The sequence below is a fragment of the Drosophila subpulchrella genome, unplaced genomic scaffold (assembly GCF_014743375.2).
Source record: "Drosophila subpulchrella strain 33 F10 #4 breed RU33 unplaced genomic scaffold, RU_Dsub_v1.1 Primary Assembly Seq45, whole genome shotgun sequence".
In the NCBI taxonomy this organism is placed as follows: domain Eukaryota; kingdom Metazoa; phylum Arthropoda; class Insecta; order Diptera; family Drosophilidae; genus Drosophila; species Drosophila subpulchrella.
In genome coordinates, this window is record NW_023665660.1 from 1,265,754 (window position 1) to 1,290,638 (window position 24,885).

Sequence of the window (24,885 nt, forward strand, 5' to 3'; positions counted from 1 at the left end):
TAGTGTCCACTATCACTCTGTCGAAAGCATTTATATCAGTTTATCAGTTATTATCAATGGAGTCTTATTGTGCTTAGTTATTTTAGCTTTTTGGCATTTCTGACATTTTCGTATGTATTCAGTAATATCTCGAGTCATACCTTTCCAAAAATAATGTCTTTTGACCTTGGCCAAGGTTTTTGTAATGCCAGTATGACCTCCTTGTATTGGATCGTCATGGAATTTAGACAGTATTGCTTCTTTCTCGTTTTGTTTTTCTATAAGGGCCACCGGGTTGAGTAGCGCTACTCTTAAGGTATTCAATATCTTGTTGCCCATTTGCTTAAAATTATCTATTGATACATGTTCAAAGATATTTTCACACGGTGCCATTTTGAGTTGGCTGATTTTGTTTATACCGGCTTGCATTTCAAGCCTTTGGAAAAATTGACCTAAGTCTAGGATTCCATTGGTATATAAATCGCTAACATCATATCTTGCAGTAATTTTCCTACCATGTTTAAATAAACATAGCATATCTTTTACATGCAAGGTCACTACTTTACGTACTTCGTCATTGTTTATGACTTCATACTAATTCCTGCTCAGTTGTACACTTATTACTTTCCCCTTAGTGAAAGCTCTTGATGCATATGCAATGGGAAGTTGGAGTCCATTATGGTTTTAAAATAAAACCGCTCCACACGCTTGTTTACTTGCATCAGTAATTATACAAAATTCTTTGCTGAAATCGGGATATTGTAGCAAAGTAGGTTCCATGAGTTTTGTTTTGAAATATTGGAATGTTCATCTGTCCATTCAAAAGGAACATTCTTTTTACATAATCTTGTTATGTGCCGTGAATATTCGGCGAAATTTTTTATGAAGCGCCTATAATAATTGCAAAATGCTACGAATCGTCTAGAGCTGTTCGCATTGTGCGGCGCAGGGTAATACATAATGACGTCATATTTCTTGTCGTCTGGAAGTATTCCTTTATCTGTGCATTTATGACCGAGAAAAGTCACTTCATGCATTAAAATGAACATTTTTCTGGATGTAACTTTAGATTGTATTCCCTGCTGTTCAGTTGTGACGCCGTGCCGGAAAAAAGCTCTGTACGGCTATCATTGTAAGAGGGGCTATTGGGAGTAATTAAACGACTGAAGTTCAAATATAACAGTTTAGCCTTTAATTCATTAGCTTATAATGTGTACACTTCACTCTTCTTCATTAATTAACTTTAACAAAATAATGGGTCGCAATGGACAGCAAATAAAGACAATGTTGTTCCGGTCGCTGAAGCTTGTAGTTCACACTGCTCTCCTCTCAAGTTCTGTAGGGTTGCCAGATGTCCTGACCTTCGTCTTCAGTTGGCAGGGCTATCAGCTGTGCATACGAACCAAGTACCGTGGGACTGAACATGCCGCCCGCCAATGCGAAATCCGCGTGATACATGTGTTGTTCAGGATTCTGGATCTAAATTCCCTTGTACTCGTAGCGGCTAAGACAAAGAAGAAGAGAAATGACATACGGATGCAATTGATTACCAAGGGAGCGATAGCTGGTTCATATTAGCATGAGATCGGCAGGCGACAAAGCTTGGAGATGGAGCGTTTTTGACTGCCTGATTTTGTTTTCAGTGTTACGACACGAACGAGTGAATCCTCTCCAGGATGGAGACTGGTAGTTCTACCGAGCGTCCATTGCGATGGAGGCAGTTGATCGTCCTTGATGAGTACTAATTCGTTGATTTTAAAATTCTCCTTTTCCTGACACCATTGGGCGAGTTTGAAGATGGGACAGCCAATCTCGGCTCCATTGCGTCCAAAACTGACGGATCAAATTTTGATGAGATAGAAATTGCTCACGGAACGACGAGTTTTGAGGGCGACAATGGGCAGGTGCGAGCAGGGTGTCACCAATGAGAAAATGTGCCGGCGTGAGAGCTTCTAAGTCGTCTGGATCAGCTGTTAGCGGACAAAGTGGCCGAGAGTTTAGGCAAGCTTCAATCCTGATGAGCACCGTTGCGAGTTCCTCATAAGTTTGCTTGTGACTTCCGACAGTCCTCTTCAGGTGATGCTTGACGGACTTGACCCCAGCCTCCCACAGGCCTCCGAAATTGGGAGAGTATGGCGGAGTGAAATGCCATGTAGGGCACGTAGCGTGGTCGCGATCCGCCTGTTGTGCGCTTGCTAATAACTTATTGGCGCCAACGAAATTTGTTCCGTTGTCGCTATACATATGTTGAACTGGTCCTCGCCGACCAGTAAAACGAGAAAATGCTAGTAGGGAGTGTTCCGACGAGAGTCCGGTAACCGCTTCTAGGTGAACTGCCTTCGTAGCCAAGCAGACGAAAATAGCAATGTATCCTTTGTAAGTACTTGTCCCACGAAGCCGTGCTGCCTTGATTTCGATTGCCCCGGTATAAACGACGCCGGTCGCAATGAATGGGCGGTTTGGTGGGTTGACTCTGTGCACCGGCAGGTCGCCCATCAATTGACTTCCGATGCTGGGTGACGCGCGGAAGCACGTGATGCATTTTCGAAGGATCGTTCGGACGGCTTGTCTTCCATTTGGAATCCAGAACTTGTACCTCGTGTGGGCTAAAGTAATATGAGCGCCGCCATGCAGGGTAGCTTGATGGGAGTTCTGAATTACCAGCTCTGTAAAGAAATGACGCTGCGGTAAGATGATTGGATGTTTGCGATCGAAAGAAAGGTTGGAATGTTTGAGACGACCGCGAACGCGTAAGATGCCGTCGTCAAGAAAGGGAGTGAGATTTCTTAGGATGCTCTTCGGAGGCAGAGGATTTTCTGCAAGGATCGCGTGCATGTCGGATTGAAAGGTTTCGGCTTGTACTATTTTCACGACGCAGCGAAGTGCATTGTCCAGTTCCTCTGGCGACAGCTGACTGTAAGATCTGGTTTTCTTCGATTGAGCGTTGTGACGAAAGCGCAGTATGTGTGCTATGACTCGAACGAGTTTGGTGTAAGTCGAAATCCGCTCAATGATATTAATGTCTACTTGGGTGGTGTGCAAACGAATTTGCAAAGATTTTGCTTCTAGGGATTGCTCATCAAACTTTATGTTCGGTACCTCTGTGTCCGGCCACTCACTGGAGTGTTGCCTCAACCATGATGGTCCGTGCCACCAGAGATCAAAGCTGGAGATTTCTGATGGGGATAGTCCTCTCGTGGCGCTGTCTGCTGGATTATCCGCCGTGGGAACATGTCTCCATTGGTTTGAATCGCTGTGGTCCAGAATGTAGGCAACGCGATTGGCAACGAACGTTTTCCATCTAGTGACATCTCCTTTGATCCAGTGGAGAACGATAGTGGCGTCCGTCCAGTATGTAACGGAGATTTGAGCGTTTTTCCAACGATTGTTTGCTACTACCCATTTAGTTAGTTTGGTTGCCAGCACAGCGCCGCATAACTCGGTCCTCGGGATCGTGAGGGGTTTCGTTGGAGAGATTTTGGATTTTGCAGTGATGAGAGTGGTATAAAACGATGAATCCGGTTGGGGTATACGCATGTAAACCGCCGCTGCGTAGGCGTGAGTGGACCCGTCGCAGAAAGCGTGCAACTGGATATCATGGCTAAAGTCTGGCGTATACCGTACGCTGCGAGGTATTCGGATTTTGCTGATGTCCTCCAGATTGACACGGAACTTTTTCCATTTGTTAGCGATGGAACTGGGCACTGGGTCGTCCCACCCTAAGTGCTTGCGATCGTTCTCGGAATGGAGGTGTGCCATTGTGACTTCCTTTAGAATTCATTTTGCTGAAATGAGAATAGGGGCGATTAGTCCTAAGGGATCGAAAAGTCTGGCGATGCTCGAAAGAATTTCTCTTTTGGTTGAACCCGTGGGAATGCTCGCTTGCAATTTGTAGGTGAAACAGTCTTGGGTAGGTAACCAATGCATTCCTAAGGTTTTGACTGTATCAGAGCTGTCCCAGCTTCGTGACGTTTGATTGCATCGGTTTGATGAAGAAATGCTGTCTAGAAGCGCTATGTCGTTACTAGACCATTTCCTCAATTCCATATTTGCGGATTGTAGAGCGTTCTGGATTTGTAAACTCTTGTTTTGTGCTGCTGAGATAGTGTGATCACCAGAAAGAATATCGTTGCCAGTGGATAATTTTCGCGTTCATCCTCTGCAAGTTGACAAACGACTCTGATGGCGGTGAATGGTGCAGAAGCGGTACCAAAAGTTACAGTTGACAGGCAATATTCCTTGATGTTTCCATCCGCCGCCCGCCATAAAATCCGCTGGTACTGCGTGTCGTCCGGATGTACGTCTATGCAGCGGTACATGCGCTGGATGTCGGCGGTGAAAACATGCCGGTACTGTCTCCAATTCAGCAACACTGCAGGGAGATCATTTTTTAGAGTGGGTCCTACGGACAATACATCGTTTAGAGATCGACCGTTGGAGGTCTTTGCCGATGCGTCGAATACAATGCGCTGTTTGGTGGTGAGACTGTCTTCTTTATAGACAGCGTGATGAGGAAGAACGCAGGATTCAACCCGACAGGATTTTTTGGAGGTACTGACTGTTGATCTCTCACTAGAGACTGCTGGTGTGATTTGTCCCAATTCAAAATATTCTTCGATGCCCTCCTTGTAGCGAATCCATTTGTCTGGATCCCGTTCATAACGCCGCTCTAATTGAAGAAACCTGTTTAAAGCGACTTGACGCGATTTTCCTAGGGCCATTTTGGGATCGAAATGCCATTTGAAAGGTAGTCTTACCATAAAACTACCGTTTGGTTGGCGTGTGTGCGTTTCCTTAAAGAAGGACTCACACCACCGCTCTTCGTCAGATTGAAGTGATCGGCTTGGGACCGATTATATTTCGCAGAAATTTTTCAAAAGCGATTCCGTATCTAGCGTGGTTTGATGACAGCGAATATTAAGCGTGTGGATTGATTCCTGGAACTTGCCGAGTATCATCCAACCTAAGTGAGAATTTTGTGCAATAGGTTCGTATGGGTTTCCGATTCGGGTTCCCGGAAGGATAAGACCCGCCATAAGGTCGGCTCCGATGATGAGATCTATGCGTTTCGAGCGATAGTATAAAGGATCCGAGAGCTGGAGTCCGTTGATGTGTTTCCAGTTTTGAGGTGAAAACGATTGGTTTGGTAGATGTGAGGTCAGCGAGTTCATAACGTACGCAGAGTCGACATCTAGATTGAACGTTGGGTTTAGCGACGTTCGGATGCAGCATCTTGCCGAAAAGTTGCACCGTTGACCAGTAGTTTGGCCGACGCCGGCGATCGAAGCGCGGATTCTGCATCGTGGAAGCTGGAGAGCTTTGACGGTATGCTCTGAGGTTATTGTAGCTTCCGACCCCTGATCGATAAGGGCAGTTATTGATGCTTGAGCGCCGCTCTGGGGGTGGCAGACAATAATCCATGCGGTATCTAACAAGATATTCTGTCGCGTTGCATGGGAGGCTGTGGAAGAATAACATTGGAGGTTTGGATTAGCAAGAGGGCTAACTGGTGAGGTGTCGTTGTTCATAATCAAAGCGATATGTTGTTCACTGGATGATACGGTCGGCGAGTAAGGTTGGGGTGCTTGAGTGATGCCTGGCGCCGCTGCCGGATGAAGCAGAGAATGGTGGCATTGTCCACAGTGGTAGCAATTCTTTACACTTGAACAGCGGGCAAGCATGTGCGATTTGCTCAGGCAGTTGAGGCATAGGTTTGACTTACTCACGACCTCCTTACGTTGGTAGCAATCCAAGCTTAGGAATCGCTGACATCGACGAAGGATATGATTACCATTGCAGTGTGGGCAACGAAGAACTGGGGGCTTGGTTGCGCGTGGGTGTTATGAACCGAGATAGTTTTGTAGTGTGATGATCACGTGATGATCCAGATTTGCTGGTGCCCGAACAGTTTCTATTTTCAATGGCGTCTAGGGTGATTAACCGGCTGTTGAGAAACTTTTCGAGATCTTTGTACCAGGGAGTGTGGGTTTGACTGCCGAGATGATGTTCCCAGGTGGAGTGCGTTTCTTTCGGTAATTTTGCAGTCAAATAATGGGCGAGCCAGTGATCACCGTTCTGCAATGACGCGTTGATGGTGTTACAGGCGGCTGCGCAGACGTTAAGTGCACTTATCATGGATCGAATATCATCGGGCTTCTCCTTGCTTAGGTTTGGCAACTGGTACAACATGTTCATGTGATCGGAGAAGACCACGAGTGGATTGTTACAGCGCTGAATTAGTGTGTCCCATGCCACCGTATAATTAGCGGCCGTCAAAGGAGTTTGACGATTATCGTAATCTCGACCAGCTGGCAGAGATTCCTTGAGGAAATGAAACCGTTGAACATTGTCCAGCCGCTCATTTTGATTAATTAACCGAGTAAAGGCGTCATAATATCCTGTACAGTCCACGCAGTTTCCGCTAAACTTGTGGCATTTGGACACGTGCGTCGGCAACCGTCGACACGGCGTTTGGTTAAGAGGCTGAGGACGGGATCACCGGGAACTTTATTCGTTGGTCTTCAGCTACAAGACAATAGGTTTCCATGTACAGATCCTCAAAACTGACGGCGATCTTCTTGGCGTAATAGTCCGTTTTGGCATATCCCTCGGTGCAGATGATTACTTGATGGGTGGTCTCAAAAGCCGAGTTTAAACTCTCGATTTGCTGCAGGCGCTTGATATAATAGCTTTCGGTTTTTGAGACGCGGAATCCTTCTTATAGTTCTGCTGTAGACGTGTTAGACTTTGAAGACGCTCCTTTTGAAGTGTAACAAAACCTGCTAAGGCCGGATCATCAGCTTCGTCGTCAAACATATTAAGAGAATTTTTTTACCAATTTGTTTTGAGCCTAGCTTGCTATGCTTGATAAATCAAAAAAAGCACTTGTAGTCACGTGATCTTTCCCTTTTGCTTACGCCTAAATTTACGTAACGTTGAATATAGCTTGAGCGCAGGCTGTACTTTTTCCGATTCCGCTTTGAGTAGAAGATTTTTCTTGGTTGCGAAATTATAACGGGCCTTCTTGCAGCACCCGTGTGTGTGTGTGTGTAGAAGCGCTGTCAGGCGACCGGGTGTGTTGGTATTGGTGACTGCGCTCTATCGGTGTGAGAGCACTTGTTGGGGACACAAACGGAGACGATCGCAATTTGTGTTAGATGGAGTGATGGGTGTTATGCATTAGAACCAACAATTGAAAGATCAAACTGAGATTTTTAAACTTCAAGCAAGAGTCCCCTCATGGGCCACCATGTTCAGTTGTGACGCCGTGCCGGAAAGAGGGGCTCTTGGGAGAAATTAAACGACTGAAGTTCAAATATAACAGTTTAGCCTTTAATTCATTAGCTTATAATGTGTACACTTCACTCTTCTTCATTAATTAACTTTAACAAAATAATGGGTCGCAATGGACAGCAAATAAAGACAATGTTGTTCCGGTCGCTGAAGCTTGTAGTTCTCACTGCTCTCCTCTCAAGTTTTGTAGGGCTGCCAGATGTCCTGACCTTCGTCTTCAGTTGGCAGGGCTATCAGCTGTGCATACGAACCAAGTACCGTGGGACCTAACACCTGCATTTCTTAAAAACGTCAGTTAAGTTTTTAAGCATATGTTTCTGGAAACAACCTATAACTATTAAATCATCCATATAAAGGAATGCTTGTGAAGGTTCTAGTCCAGAGAATGCAATAGTCATCATTCTCTGAAATGAATTAGGCGCTATTTTTAATCCGAAAGGTAATCGCGTGAAGCGATACGAGCCATTGTGGTATTTATGGTGTTGAGTAGTCTTATGAACGCGTTTTAGATGTTGCTATGGTACTTGCTATATAAATACAAGTACCATGCTTAATTTCTTGATTTGGAATCAATACACTGTCTTCTTTTGAATTTAGTTGAATTTTTCTAATAACTTGAGATTTTGCTGGCAGAAGTATTGAGTTGTTGCCAGAACTGTATGTTATTGGAACATAAATTGGAAATTTTAAGTTATTAGGTCTAATTATAAGCCAATCTTCAGATGACTTGAAGTCTAATTGACAGTTGCATTTTTTTATAAAATCAATTCCTAAAATGCCATTACACGGGACAGCGAAATGTAAATCCACGATTTGAAAATCGTGTTGGATTATGTACTTAGTGGTCTGTATTTTAATAGAAGTTAACCCCTTGGATTTGGTTACCTCTTGACTTATTCCTCTTATGTCTATAATATAATTGTCTTGTATGTCATGAAAGACATCAGAATTTTCCTTATCTACTGAATTTCCTCGTCCGCGGTTTCCGCCGCGCTGCGGGTACTTTTTGTAATATAGGACAGTGTTTGGCTGTCCGGTTGCTTCTGTGCAACTGTTTGCAAATTTTGATATGGCATCATTCATAGTATTGAAGGTACCAGCTTGCATGATAAGTTTAACCTAATCGATTGTACAATTTTTAGTGATTGCTTTGACTGTGTTTACGTCAAAAAGGGCGTTTAATTTCAGGAGGCAGTGTCGAGCGGCAGTTTTTATCCAGATGTCTGTAACGGCGCCTGTAGCGACTGGCGAACCTAGGTTCAGCCTGAAAGCATACTACATAGGTCCCGCTTAAACCAAAGCTTGACCTAGTGTGGCCAACTGTGTCGGCTATTCGATATTTCGATAGTTTTGAACAGCTGAGCCAGGGTTGTATTGGAAAGTTCTAGTTTTGACACCTGTCGGTCGTCATATGATATATATTTCCGCCAAAAGCCTCGCTGGTATCCAGCCGATTCCGGTCAAGTTCTTCTTATTTTAACCAGCAAGAGAAACGGACGTGCGAACAGCTCAAAATTTAATTTTTTCAATTAAAAGGCTAAAAGCCCGAAATATATATTTTTTGAGTGGCATCCAGTATTTTTGAGTGGCATCCAGTATTTTTGAGTGGCATCCAGTAATCTAAGTGGTGTTTAGCACTCAGTGCGGCTGCCAGCTATAAAAGCTAGCCAGCGAAAAAGATTTAAAGTAAGTGCAAGTGCATTTGTCTAGAAATTGGTGCGTGTTTAACCTCCAACGAAATTTCACTGCAGGTATTTCTAAAATTTCGAGTGGAAACCCCAGTCAGTGCTGCCACAAGTTGCCGCCAAAGGCGCATCTTATTGATTCGGCCAATTTGCTGGAGGATTTACCGCCTCACAAAGGCCAAAATCAATATCGCGGGGCACAATCGTCAGGTATGGTTTTTTGAGACCCGTATGTTGCCATATCTGGAATTAATTTATTTGCACAATCGTCAGGTTGGCCCGCGAGGAATGATTTGGAGAAATTAGTGCCCTGAAGAAAACCCTTTCTTTTATCGCCCAGGCATATCGTAACCGGAGTGCAGTTTTTTAGAGCGGACCAGATGGAAATTTAATTCGACTACATAACCTTTACCGATGCTTATCATGCCGCGCATCCGTACACCAGCAGAGTTTTAAGGGGGTGCGCGTACCCGTCTGGGAGATTCCCGAGTGAAATATCGCTGCCGCAGATTTAGGGACTTAAAGCAGTTTACGTGTAACAGCGCCGCATGTGTGAACGGCCTTAATTTAGCGTGGCACTCTAGCCAACCGTGTTTAACCTCAATCGCGATAAAAACTCTGTCTCTTAATGGATCAGTCCTAACCCTGTTATATAACCATCGTGCATTGAAAACCCGAATTTTAGAATTAATGTGAAAAGAAATCAATGAAATCAAAGATATGTAAACCATAATTTTTCGTAGAGCCTCAGGTGGCAACGCCATGTTAAGCGATAGTTATAATCAGAAAATTATAAGGAAATAACAAGTCGATCGTGTTAAAAGAAATAATGCACGCCGAGGAGCGGTAAATTTAATTTAAGAAAAGTTATATTTTTTTTGTTTAAATGAAAAATTTGTTATTGTAATGCCTTCAAGGAAGTACGATGAATTCGGAACGGGTTAAAAGTTTATTGTTTAGAAATCCTTCGCGCGTCTAAGAGAAATGAGAGAAATGTTTATTTGCCCTTTAAATTCTACATGGCGAGAAAAATCGCTACCCTTTAGATTACAGCCAACCCATCCCGTCCGGAGATCGATCTTCAACGTTGGAGAAAATGCCGTGAGTCACACTAACTAATCATACATATTTATTACTTTATTCACATTTCTCGCTGATCCGCCGATTATTTAGACATAACCCTCCGATCTAAAACAATTAATTAATTAAAATACTATGAGTTATTTGCATTCTCTATGAATTATTTTTGCAATTTTCAAACGAAATTAAATATAAAATACAATCGCCTATCGTTAACTTTTAAGATCTCTAATTGCCTGAATTAATAAATTTAAAGAAATTCCCTTGAAGAAGTTTTTAGAGCAAAAAGATAATACCGAAAACCTAAAAATATTGAAAGCTATTTCTATAAGTTAAAATTTATATATATTAAATACACATTGTCATAACATGAATATATCTTCTTTATCTTCCTATACCTTATTGTCTAAATACCCTAAGTTCTTTTTATAAATATTAAATATGACTTATATCGCTACCTACGAAAGATTGATTAGCTTTACGAACAGAAATAAAACCATGGATCGTTAAGTAATATTGAACTGAACTAAGCTGATGATTTCTCGGTCGTAGGGTATCAAAGGGGTCACCGAAGCAATGCTTTAAGGTGGTGATCATAGGTTGGGAGGGCCATACGCGACCACAATACCATCCGTGGATTCGCATAGCTAACTTTCTCTAAAACTTTTCTGTCTCTATAATACTTATTCCCGAATTTAATTATCGTTCTCTTCCGGTTTTAGTTAACTATCCTCTCTTGTCGCTAGCACGCTTATTTCTGATCTTAGCGATAATAATGTGTAGCCAGTGCGTGAATCTGTAGGCGCAAGACCTCCACCCCCAAAGCCGACGAGCGAGACCGGACCCTAATAGCGTGCCCCGCAACTGCAGATTCCCGATTTCATCCACAGCATCCAATCGTTACACGCTACATGTCTTCATCTCGCGCGCTCGCACTGCCGTCCGCTCTCCCTCTCCATCTCTCCCTAAGTCTCCGCTTCGCTCTGGAGCGCTTAAGTTAAGTTAGGCTTAATGAGTTCTTATTTCCAAGTGTACGAATAAACATCTATGCCCGTCACGCAAAAACCCCAAACTACACCCGTGTTTTTTTGCGTACCCTCCGTTCCTGGGACTTCATCTATTCCAGCGATCAAGCCACCCCGCCCCAACAGACTGCATGCTGAGTGGAATAACTTCTGGCTAACTCTAGGGGTAAGTCATCTGTTATATATGCACCTTCTAAAGATTTTGTCATCTGCGCAGCCTCTTGTGTGTACTGGTTAGCAGTTTTATTGCGTTGCTGTAGGTTCATCAGTTTTGCTGACAACACTTCTACAGTTTCGCCTTTGACGTTGCTTTTTAATCTGGAAATGACTTCATTTATTGTTGTTTCATTTCCGATTAGATTTATGGCGACACCTTTTAGCTTTGTTTTTATTATACCCGTTACTCGTAGAGTAAAAGGGTCACTAGCCGAGTCGATCTAGCCATGTCCGTCTGTCCGGATGAACGCTGAGATCTCGGAAACTATGAGAGCTAGGCTATTGAGATTTGGCGTGCAGATTCCTGAGCTTCTTAAGCAGCGCAAGTTTGTTTCAGTAGAGTGCCACGCCCACTCTAACGCCCACAAACCGCCCAAAACTGTGGCTCCTACAGTTTTGATGCTAGAATAAAAATTTTAACTGAAATGAATTGTTCTCATTAATACCTATCGATTGCCCCCAAAAAAAAGTTTGACACGCCCACTTTAACGCCCACAAACTTCAAAAAATCGTAAATATGAACGCGGATATCTCGGAAAATATCAAAGATAGAGAAATGGGATTTCAGATTTAGATTCCGTAGGCTTGAGCGCAGCTTGTTTGTTAGGCGAAAATTGTAACTGAAATGTATTGATCTCGTCAATACCTATCGATTCATCCAAAAAAAAATTTGCCACACCCACTCTAACGCCAACAACGCTTAAATCTTTCTACCGCCGGTAGGTGGCACATTACAATCTCGCTTTGCTGCTTGCATATCTCCATTTTCCTTTGGTCCCTTTAGCTGAGTAACGGGTATCTGATAGTAGAGGTACTCGACTATAGCGTTCTTCCTTGTTTTTATTATGGAAACTGCTAATTGTTCGTGCTCGCCTTTTATTGATTCTATTATTTGTAATGCATCAATAAAACTTGTTAAGTTTTCAGCTTTACCATCGAAAACTGGTATAAGCTTGGATGCTGTATTAATAAAATCAATATTAGATTGTGCCATTGTGATATTGTTTCTTATTTTATTTTCTATTATGCTTGAACTATCATCAGAATCTGTAGAATTATCCAGATCTGACATTAAAACAGCTGGAATAGTAAGATAATTTAAATCTTGCTCTTCTATTTTGGGGTTTTTTTCTGTAAGGTCTTCTGATTCTATTTGGTCAATGTCAGTTTGTTTTGTTGATTCCGGTTCATCACCAGTTTCAACTGTTAGGGAAGTGTTAAGTATAGTCGGTACTGATACTTATGTTTAATTGATATTAAATTAGATCGTAGTCTGATCAAGAATTTTGATACTTGGGACCAATGATCTTGATTTAATTTTTCCCTCTGGCCATGTATTTGTATTCGTGCTTCATTAAAGCATTTCATTAGTATTTCCACATGTTTTTTTATGATATTTTTTTTGAATTGGCCTGTTTTGAGTAAGTGACTTATATGACTTATCAAAGTCAACTTTTATGTTATATATTTGCTTATATAATTCATACTATTCCATTATATTGTGGAGATGAATTATTTCTTTAAGACCATCATTACTATTGCTCTACCTAGTATTGGGTGTTCGTCTACTACTGATCTAACTTGTACACCTGGAATGGTGGATAATAGAATTCCCTTTTGGGTGCTTGTGCAATGAATTAGTGGAGAAGCATCTAAATTAAGGGGTTATATACCTTCTTTGTCGAAGAAAAAGAGGAAAGTTTGAATTTTTTTTAGGTAAATAGCAATTATTCCTTTACACGAATGTTTTAATTTTTTGATAGTACACTTTATTAACAATGTTTGTGCAAAATTTCGTGGAAAAATATTAAATAGTTTTTAAGGGGTTGCTGTTTCCCTTAGAGGCCTTTTTTTTGAAGAGCCTTGCGGTGATACTTCCCCAGGTCGAACAGGTCAACTGAAACCATAAAAGTAAACAAATTTATTTAGTTAAGTGTAATTCCTTGTGCTTTAACGATCGTTTTTAAGACTTTTTTTTGTGCATACGGGAACGTTTTATGCTAAAAATGAACTTCTTGGTCGCTAGAAATTTCACTAAAAAATTCATTTCGGCGAAAAAAAAGTTTGTGCGTGAAAAGTCGATCGTTCAAGCACAGAAAAATTTCATTACAAACATTTGAAAAAAATTTGAAGTAAGTCGGTTCAGTAGTTTTCCGCCAATCCATATCCCCGCAAAGTCATTTTTTAAGAAGCACCATTTCGAGATATTCAAGTTTAAAGTTTCAAGTTCAGCTTATGCGCGCGACAAGGCGCGCGGTTAGGAGCGCTGTAACTTTTTTTCTACTGCTCGAATCTCAATGAAAATTTGGGAAAATGTTCTCAAGGAGTTGTTCTTTAAGATAAAGCATAAAAAAAATGTTTTCGATTTTTTGAAAATAAAAAAGGTACATAACCCCTTAAATGTTTCAATATATACATTTTCTAAATCATAAATGCTTACTGAAGTTGCTGAAACAAATTGCAGAATTCTTTCTTTAAAATGAGTGTCCCTATCATATGTGTCTCTAATTGCATTTAGTGTAGCCATTTTTAGTTAATATATTGTTATTTATTTATTTTTGTTTTATTCCATTTTCTTAAATTTTAAAATTTGATTACAGAATTATTTTTCTTTTAATTTTGTTTGTGCTATATATTTTTTTAAATTTTGTCAAGATCATTTGCCTGGCTCATATATTTCTTCTTAAGACATTTATTATGCAATTTATAAAGATTATAGAAACAATTTGCGCACATTATAACAACAATTATTATTAACAATGTATGAATCAATTCTAAGTCAGTGTTATTTGACTCTACTTTTTTAATAACATTTGCAGTGGAATCCATTGTTTTTGCATCTTTGGGGTTGGTATTCTTAATATGTATCTTGGTCTGTCAAATATTTTAGATTTTTTAATTAATTCGTTAATTTTGTTAATATTATTCATTAACAACTAGTTTGATTTGAATAATTTTGATTTGACTGTTTTGACCAATTATTATTATATTTCACATATAACTTCCTGCCTATTTTTGTGTATGGTTTTCAGGCCATACTCTAATCGAGCAACTTTTATTTCGCTCAATTCTAAGCATTGGTTTTTATGAAATAAATGAAAAAATATGCATCGCATTGCAATTAAAAAAATTTTGCAACGCAGTGCAGAGAAAAAAAAATTATGCGCTCTTGGTAGCGCTGTCGGTTTACTCTTCATTGGTCTGGCTTGGTGTGCCCGACGGTGCCGGTGCTGGCTGCACAGGCTGTACTTCTATGGTGGGGCACCGGTGCTGGCTACACAGGTTGTTACTTCTTTGGTGTGGGCACCGGAAGAATTCATATTTCCCGAGGGTGCCAATAAACAGCGTGGGCGTTTCGAGCTTGCCTTCTCACAAATAGGCACTTCTGTGATGATTGGAGGCGGAATCGGCGGAATGGCAGGTGTCTATAATGGTATCAAAGTCACCAAGGCTCTCGAACAAACGGGAAAACTTCGACGAACGCAGTTAATTAATCACATTATGAAGCAAGGTTCGGGCACGGCGAAGACGTTGGGTACACTTGCGGCGTGTGGGGTGCTGTTGCAGTTCGTCCGTGGGGAGGATGACTATATAAACACAGTTATTGCAGGATCTGCCACAGGACTGCTATACAAGTCAACAGCTGGCCTACGGAGGTGTACATTTGGTGGCGCTATTGGGTTAGGCATATAGTCGCTCTATTGCTTATACTGTGTGAGATCCAGATCCAGGTCCAGATCCTTTTGGACCAATGTCACGGTCGCCATGTAGAGTAAAGACATCTTTTATTTGTTATTGTAATTCTTTATTTAAAATCTTTTTTAAAATCTGGAGCAGCATTAGTGCCGCTACCAACGACCAGATGTTTCTGATTTTACATTTTTCCTTAGGTTCTAAGTAAGCCTAAGTCTCGTAGCTGCGCTGCCCACAGTTGGACGGCAGAGAGACGGCTATGTATATCTTATATATATATGTGTATTCAATTATGCCCTCTTTAGCTGGAGCGCGAGGGTATATGCATGTACTTGAGTTCGGTTGAGCGGCCTGCGTGTGTAACAGAATGCTGACACTTGCACTTTCTGTGAGCGCGCCGATCGACTCATGTTTCGGCCACTTAGGTTTTTGACCGGGCCTTTGTTTATGTAAACACTGCAACAAAGTGTTAAAGTGTGTTTGCTTCAAGTACTCTTGGCACAGTAGATATTCAATATATGTGCATACTACTTCTCCCTCCTTTTGAAAAATAACGCAATATTATGAAGTTATTTTATTAGCATATTTTACTTAAATTAACCATTTTTTTTTAATCTTTAAAAAAAATTTTTTTTTATTAGTTACTAAGAGAATGGAAATGGGAATAATATTTGTATTTAAAACAAGAAGTATATCTAAGCATGGCCATGCTAAATGCAATTATGAAATAAACGTTTTTAATCTATCCTTATGAACTGTTTGTTTTTTGTTCTTATTGTTCGTTATTATAATGAGATCCTACCGACTGCGCCAATTAAATTTCTGCACCATAAGTGTATTTAAAAAAACTTTATTTAATTTAATTTACACTGGTTACAATATTTTGGAAGAACACCGACTTGCTGTTGACAAATCTCAAACTGAACTCGTTCTCTAACTCCTACTTCATTTACGATCATACCTCGGTTTTGAGCTTTAGAGCTTTTTGTGAGTGGGACTTATTGTTATTGAGTGACTCTCTGAATTTTGACTTTGGACTCCAGACTTGGGTCCCGAAATCTGAGCATCCTGAATTGTGGGAACGTGCCGATAGTCTGAACAGCGGCTCGTTCTAATTGTTTAGTCTACAAACTGTGGTTTTTTGTTACATGGAAATTTCCTTTGTCTTATAGTTCGGTAATTTTCCATTGGCTTGTTGACAATTAAATTTGGGTTCTTATTTCTTAGAGGGTGTCTTGAGGGTGACTGCATAATGTGTGCATGTATGTGTGGGTGTGTGGACATGTCACTATATTAGTGTATTTAATTATGATCCCTTTAGCTGGAGCGCGAGGGTATATGTATGTACTTGAGTTTGGCTGAGCGACCGGCGTGTGCAACAGAATGCTGACACTTGCACTTTCTGTGAGCGCGCCGATCGACTCATGTTTCGGCCACTTAGGTTTTTGACCGGGCCTTTGTTTATGTAAACACTGCAACAAAGTGTTACAGTGTGTTTGCTTCAAGTACTCTTGGTACAGTAGATATTCAATATATGTGCATACTGCACTAAATTATTTATTAAATTAAAAACAAAGTTACAATATTCACAAATTTACTCCAGCAAATCGTCTGCAATTTACTTAAGCAGTTGACAAACAAACGCACCGACAAACAAACATAAGCGACGTCTTTACAATTCCCGCAGCGTTATTCCGCTATTCGCACCCCACATATGTACTTATGTACAGTGTACATAAATACGTATATCGATATTTGCGCCAGTCCACAGTGGGTCAAGAGCTCACAATAAATGTTCTTTCCAAACAAACAAAATTAATGTCCGTAATGTTCCTAAATTCCAATTGGATACTAACCCGTTTCCTTACTTCTGAATTACAAATTTTAAATTATTTTTACGTCATGGCAACATCAGTCAAATCCGCATTAACCCGATTTATGGCCACAGCTGACTGTCTGATCCACTTTGAGGCCACTGTGAACGCTCCAGGTGCTCCTACCCCAACGTTATCCGCCTGTTATATCCGTTGCGATCACTTCAATTCCTTGTGGCAAACGGTAAAGGCAGCATACGACATATGCTCCGACTGCAATATAGCTGCAGGCGAGGACGCCGGAGACACGAAATCCTTACTAAAATCCAAGTAGTACCAAACGTATCAAATGTTTGCGCGCGCAGCTCATGGAACAAATTTAAAAAGACTCCTCCCAAATACCGCAAGCTCCAGTAACTCCGTTCCAAAATTCCACGTCTTATAGCTGTCGGCTCCCTCCCATCGACACAGAGGTTTTCTCTGGCGATCATCTTCGATGCCCGACTTTCCGGGACCTTTTCACGGCAATATACATAGACAATCCGAGTCTAAAGCCCGTTGAAAAATTATTCCACTTAAATTTAAAAACAAGTCGCGAAGCTCATTCCATAGTTTTGAGATCCCCACTCACCAATGATGGCTTTCGCTCAGCCTGGAAATACCTAACTGAGCAGTCACCTTAAAACTCTTTTCAATGTGCAATCCATAGCACAGGAGTCGGGAACAGTCTTAAATGTACTTCAACACACTTTTCAAGGTTGCTTAACTTTCTTACAGTTTTCCGGTGTTAATTTTGAGAATTGGGAACCTATCCTGGTTTACATGTGCTGGACAAAACTACCAAAGCTCACGCCCTCATTATGGGAGAAATCCATGCAAAATAATGACGAAATTCCTACGGGGCTTGAGCTTGATTCCTTTTTGACGGAGCGCCATCGAACTCTTGAGGCCGTCGATAGCTTCCGATCTGCCAAGTTCCTGCACGTCAAGTCCAAAGACACAAATCGAGGGTCAGAACTTTCAAAAATAATTTCCTTCAACACAATGGTAGTTCCGATACCCAAAGGCTGCGATTTGTGTTCAAAGAAAAACCACCCCTACAAATGACGGTAGACGATCGCCCAGCTTATATCCAAAGGAAGCAGTTGTGCTCCAATTGCTTTGCAAGCAGCCATCAATTTCGGGATTGCACAGGCGCTCACAACTGTCTCACCGAATTTTGGGTTCCATACCCCAATATTGATGGCAGACGTAATCGAGGTATTAATAATTAATAATGTTCCCGCGAAAAGGGCGTTTAATTTCTGGAGGCAGTGTCGAGCGGCAGTATTGTCCAGAGGTCTACAACTCGCGCGCTCGCACTGCCCTCCGCTCTCCCTCTCCATCACTTCCCTAAGTCTGCGCTCCGCTCTGGAGCGCTAAGTTAAGTTGGGCCTAACTAGTTATATTTTCAAAGTGTCCAAATAAACACCCACGAACGTCGCGTGGAGAAATCTCTCGGCAGAAAATAGGTGTGGAAGCTTTCTATGAACTCCGTCTAGGTTCTCCATTGCTTGTTGTTGGCGATGAACCACTTCAAAGCCCTTCCCTTAAGCAATTCCGGCATCGCTCGGGGTATCATGTCTAAATCAAAGCCGTACGTGTTGGCGGACCATTCTACCTGCTCCAGGAACTGGAAAGGTTTTCCGCCCCGTCGACCCTGAACCACCATTCGCGGACCTGTTTAGCGACCTTTGCATTGTCTGACTGGCTGGGTCTCGAGGTCAGCGCTGCTGTTTTTCTATCTTTGATTGACTCTCTCCTGTGGGCCTCTTTTTGCAAGTTGTCAATGCTCAGGCTTGCCACTAGATTGTCCCCTTCAGCGTTCGTTAACGTGATGCTTGGGCCGGCTCTGTCGTGGTATGTTGCTTCCAGCTCAGCCCAGATGTCGACGAGTTGTGGGTCGTACTCCGCTTCTGAGTAATATTCCGACAGTGCCTTCCTCATTTCGTTTAGCCTGCCGTCCACGCGACAGTAAGCCTCTGCGCGACATGGGCGAAGTCCTCCTTTTTAAGGTAGTAAATCCCCTTCTTTTTCACTTTTGGTACAATTACGTTGGGCGCCAGATGTAACGAACTGATTTTGTTGGTCTGCTCGCTACGAGATTCGTGCGGCTAGCTCGGAAGATAGTGTGTTCGTCGCACCAAATTTATATGACGTGAATGCCCCGTAGATCAGTGAGAAAACACGGGGCTCGAATGGTAACAGTGTGTTTTATTCTCTTGTTATTAATACAGCAAGTGTGTTGTGGGCTGGCTTCAGTATCTCCTCGCGCTGGTTCCGCAGGCTGCTGATGTTCCTCGTCCTGGCTTATCGACGCGTTGACTTCACGGCCGCTGGCTCCTGTGTCTCGAAGAGACCCGCCTCCGATCGTTTGCCGACGCGCTTCCTCGGGGTCGCTTGTCGCGCCTTAGACTCGCAGAGAGTTCGGCCTTGCGGGCTTAGGGAAGCGTCGCCGTTCTCAGACTAGGGTGAACAAGCCTTGCTCTCCAGGGCAACGCCTTTCTAGGCAATACTTGTCCCTGACTGTCAAGGCTAACTCCAGGAAGCTGCCTAGCCATTCACTTTGCTTTACGACTAGCGCAGACGAACGTTCCACCCGGCTTCACCCTAATGCTTGACGTCCGCGACGTTCCTGCGCTCCCCAATGATCGCTCGCCTGACTGGTAGTTTGGCGTTCTGGCACTCGGGGTTTTGGGCAGTTCCTGATTTCCCATTCCCGAGCGTCTCGACGTTGCGATCTTGCTCCTTGTCGACTTCCCACGGCGCTGCTTTCGACGACTGGATCTGTTGTTGCTGACTTGCTGCTTGTTGACTTGGTAGTTCGTCTTTGGAAGACTGACTCCTCGTGATCAACTGATCCGGCTTCCAGCGCTGGACCCACTTATACAGGGCTCCTGGTACCGTTAATCCTCGGCTTCTGCGCACGGCACCACTTCAGGGTCCAAAGTCCGCGGTTTTACCGTTCAACCTTTCGCTCTCTGCACACGGACCCGCACTAGGGCACCAAGCGCAGCGATCTACCGTTAACCCTTTGCTATTTCTCTTCAAGCTCTCTTTCCCGCAGTGCCGTTACTACGCGTATTCGCTGCGTATCCAGCAGCTGACAGGCCTCCAAACAGTTGATCTACGCTTCTATTTGTGCGGAGTTATTTAACTCCTCACAAGTTTTTGTATTTCATGGATATAGGCACGGTAAAACTTGACCGAGCACTCAAGTATCTATAATTACTAGATTGAGAACCGGTATTTTGGCATTTCCTTTGAACTTTTCTGAACCAAGGTGGCTTGTTGGGAACTGACGGATAGAATAACGGAGCACAAGTAGTTAACACACAATTTAAAACTAATTTTTTTGCGGTATAGAAAATATTTATAGTATCATCCATATTTTGGGATGATTACTGATCGGACCAATCAAAGACTAATATATAAATGCTCAGCCTCCGAAAGTCAGCCTGGCGATAACCACGTAATCTTTTAGTTGACTTTTCTGATTTTTCTACTAACACAGCACCAGTGTCGATAGAGAACTCGAAAACAGGATGATGTTGATCTTCGGGTTGAGTAGAGGTGCTACTTTGGACAGAAACACGTAGTCCGGATCATTTATAAAGCAAAGATAATTTGGGATTCAAAAAAAGGTTAACTGAATACAACTAAGTTATATTGCTACGCAAGCGTCTGGTATTCTAATAAGAAAGAGTTAAGCTAGTTTTTAGTTTTTTGCAGAAGCTGCTAAGGTAGAAGATGAAGAGGTTTCTACGGGTCTTTTTTCACTTGTATTTTTGTACCCGTTGCTCTAAGAGTTAGAGCGTACACCAGATTCATCGGAAAATATGTAACATGTAGAAGAAAGCGTTTCCGACCTCATAAAGTATATATCATTTTAATGAGGATCACTAGCTTAGTCGATCTAGCCATTTCCGACCGTCCGTATGAACGCTGAGATCTTGGAAGCAAAAAGAGCTAGAATGTTGGGACTTGCCATGCAGATTCTTGTGTTTCCTGCGCAGCGCCACGCCCACAAACGACTATAACACTGAAACAAGTCTTGCGCCCACATTTTAAAGAATTGTGTAAAAATGTAAATAAGATTGTGTCCTTATTATCAATACCCATCTACATGCCAAAATTAATATCCGACCAGTCAATTAAATATACAACAATAATGCAAATTTAGCAATTCTATCGAGATTTACACTAATACGCCACCAAGCCGCTAGGAGCGCTATAGGCTAGTTGGCGCCATAGGCTAGGTGGCGCTTGAGAAAAAAAGATAGGTTGCGCTAGGTTGCTCTATAGACTTGGTGTGTTAGTGAAAAAATCAGAGCTTCTCTAAGCATATCTCCATCCCTCTCGCACTCCTTTAGGCTAAGTAACGGGTATCTAATAGTCGAGGCCATCGACTAAAGCGTTTTCTCTTCTTATTCTCTTGATATTCTCTTGTTACTCTATTGTTATACCATAAGAGCCGGCCAGATATCGGCAAACATAAGGTTGAAAAGAGCTCGTTTGGAACAGATATCTTAAAAGACGAAGACAAAGGTTCCCCCGCAAAGGTAAAACTAAATATTTCAAGTTCTTATTTTCGCGACCCCATACGGGAGATACAAAGGATAAGCAGACAGTACTTCACAAAAATTACATTCTTCTGGGTCCCTATCCATCAGGGCATACGAGGAAATGAGGACGCAAACCTGGCTGCCTACAACATGGGCCGCTCCCCAACCTTCATGTTTACTCCCATCAACTGCAAGGATATACGCAACCTGATATATCACCACTTTGAAACCCAAAAGATGTTGGAATGGAACCTTAGGTACAGGAGATTAAATCCTACATGCACCAAAATACATCTCCCAGCAGCGACCGGTAGACCCCAGTGCAGCACTTTTATCCGGCTTCGAATAGGACACACTCAACAAACACACGAGCACCTATTAAAAAAGGCCAAAATAATCCAATTTGTAGTCTCTGCGGTGGACTTCCGAACATTGTTCACTTACTAAATGATTGCCCTGGTCTGTCTAGCCTTAAGCCTAGTATTCAGAACGGCCAAGAGTTTCACTAGTCGAAAAATCTTATTCTTTGTAGTGTGACCGAAGTTTTCAAAGTTCACCAGCAAGATATGCAAGCAGCAAAGCGAGATTGAAATGCGCCATCTACCGGTGGTAGACAGATTTAAGCGTTGTGGGCGTTAGAGTGGGCGTGGCAAAGATTTTTTTGGATCAATCGATAGGTATTGACAAGACCAATACATTTCAGTTAAAAATTTTTATCTAGCATGAAAATTGTGGGCGCCACAGACTTGGGCGGTTTGTGGGCGTTAGAGTGGGCGTGGCATATTCGCGTAACAAACTTGCGCTGCGCTCAAGCCTACGAAATCTAAATCTGAAATCCCGTTTCTCTATCTTTGATATTTTCCGAGATATCCGCGTTCATATTAACGATTTTTTGAAGTTTGTGGGCGGTTTGTGGGCGTTAAAGTGGGCGTGGCAAACTTTTTTTAGGTCAATCGGTAGGTATTGATGAGAACATTTCAGTTAAAATTTTTGTTCTAGCATCAAAACTGTAGGAGCCACAGTTTTGGGCGGTTTGTGGGCGTGGCACTCTTCTGAAACAATCTTGCACTGCGCAGGAATCTCAGAAATCTGCATGCTTAATCCCAGTATTGTAGCTCTTATAGTTTCCGAGATCTCAGCGTTCATACGGACAGACGGACATGGCTAGATCGACTCGGCTAGTGATCCTGATCAAGAATATATATACTGTATGGGGTCGGAAACGCTTCCTTCTGCCTGTTACATACTTTCCGACGAATCTAGTATACCCTTTTACTCTACGAGTAACGGGTATAATAAATGGAATATTCAACGAATGTTTTTATTTACGTAAATAAGTAGTTTAAAGCATCCTTCTCGGACCCCCGCCACCGCAATCCAGCTCCGAGTCCCAATAGGCATATTGTACCTTGAGGAAGTGGGAGCCGGATTGGGAACGGGGTTGATCCGCTGATGCTGCAGGAAGTCGCCCAGCATCCTGGCCGGGGCTAGTCATGGCTTTTCCACCTGTTCCTTATTCCCTATTTTCCTCCTCCCTATAGAAGCCAGCGCGTCCTCCAGCTCCGCTTAAGCTGCCAAGTAGCTGGTGGTGGTGGTGGTGTACGGAGTCCTAATGGATAGGTCGTCGGTGGTGGTGTACGGAGTCCTAATGGATAGGTCGTCGGAGATCATATTACTAGTGGTTCTGCTAAAAAGATACTTCTATTAGTACAACGTAGCCAAATTCTTTCGAGCAGATATAACTTTCTTTGCGAGGACACGCCCGGCAGGATGTCCATGTAGAGAGCGAAGTCCCACTCGGCATGTTCTTTCCCACTGGGATTCTCTAGTGGATCTCCTCCAGCACTTCCACTATTCTGCGGATTTGCCCCTGTTGTGGCATTGCTTCCTGTCGGTCAAGTCCCACAATAATTGGCAACAGCTTGGATTAGGCGTCTTTTTTCATCTGCACTGACCTCCTTTAACCTTTTTTGGGATTTTTCTTCCATTTAAAATTTTTAAATTCCTTATGGCTTCTGCACGAACAACTCCAAAGATTAAATTTCTTATTTTTTGTGCCGCGGCTAACGGCGATCATCGAAAATTCACTCGCGAAACCTGGTATTTTTTCTGGTATTTCCTTAGCTCATCCGAGTACCGCGCTGAAAAACAGACCGGACGAAAAGCTTTAGCCGCCTGTTTGTCTCTCGCTCACTCCCATGGATAGCTCGCGGTTTTCGTCGATGTGAGTACTAGGCTTAAGATCAAACTTACACAAACCTTAGAATGCCCATCCGCAGAAAGCATTAAAAAATGCACGAATTCATTAAAACGCAGAGCTTCTAATATTCAAAGGAAGTAAAATATGGAAATCAAATGTATATACAGGGGTGGTCAAAAGTATTTTCACAAAACAAAAGTTAAATATACTCATAATTTGAACTTACATCTTGTTAGCTTTGGCATCAATGGGAAGGAAATTTAAATGCCGTTTGAATGATGCAATACATTTCTTAACCCATTCAGTACTTATTGAAAAGGACGAATTTGTGTGAAAATCTACTTTTTGAACTTTTTTCCTCGACTTGAAAACTTAAATTTTTTGATGCAAAAAGTTTTTTCAAACAAAAATAATAGTAACTGCAAAAGAATTTTTCAAAAATAATTTGGCTTATATTTTTAATGTTTTTTTGAAAATGCTTAGAAACATACATTTGAGACATATTTTTCTCTTTTTCATACAAATTTTTTTCGACATTGTCACCTTCAAAAAATCATACAAAATATAAGCAAAATGATTTTTGAAAAATTCTTTTTGCAGTTACTATTATTTTTGTTTGAAGAAACTTTTTGCATCAAAAAATTTAAGTTTTCAAGGCGAGGAAAAAAGTTCAAAAAGTAGATTTTCACACAAATTCGTCCTTTTCAATAAGTACTGAATGGGTTAAGAAATGTATTGTATCATTTAAACGGCGTTTAAATTATCTTTCCATTGATGCCAAAGTTAACAAGATGTAAGTTCAAATTATGAGTATATTTAACTTTTGTTTTGTGAAAATACTTTTGACCACCCTTGTATGAATATATAGACATAACCTTAATAAATACATAAAAAGGTAAATAACAACCAGAGTCGAAGGCCACTGCAGCCAGTTCTCGGTAATTTTGCAATTAAGTAAGTCATTGAATACTTAGCTTAATTTGTTAAATAAATAAATCACTTTTATTACTTCATTTTTTGCTCTATTTTTTTGGCTTTTTTTTTTAAATATATATTATTAATATTATATTTATAAATAACATATGTACACTACCTACTCTGCCTCCCTTATGCTAACTAATATATCGAAAATATTTGAAAACGCCCAATCAATATACGTATTGCAATTGGTTGTAGACGAATCCAAATCTAGTAACGAACTAAAACCTTTTGCATCTGCTAAAAAATCGAAAATTCTCCTACAGCAGCCAGAAATGGAGTGAAGGCATAAATTAAAATCTCCTAACACTAAACAAT

General features: G+C 41.7%; 1 pseudogene; it reads left to right on the forward strand.

Annotated features, from left to right (window-relative positions):
- Positions 1-1,233: 1,233 nt before the first annotated feature.
- LOC119562414 lies at positions 1,234-21,646 on the forward strand (annotated as a pseudogene).
- Positions 21,647-24,885: the final 3,239 nt, after the last annotated feature.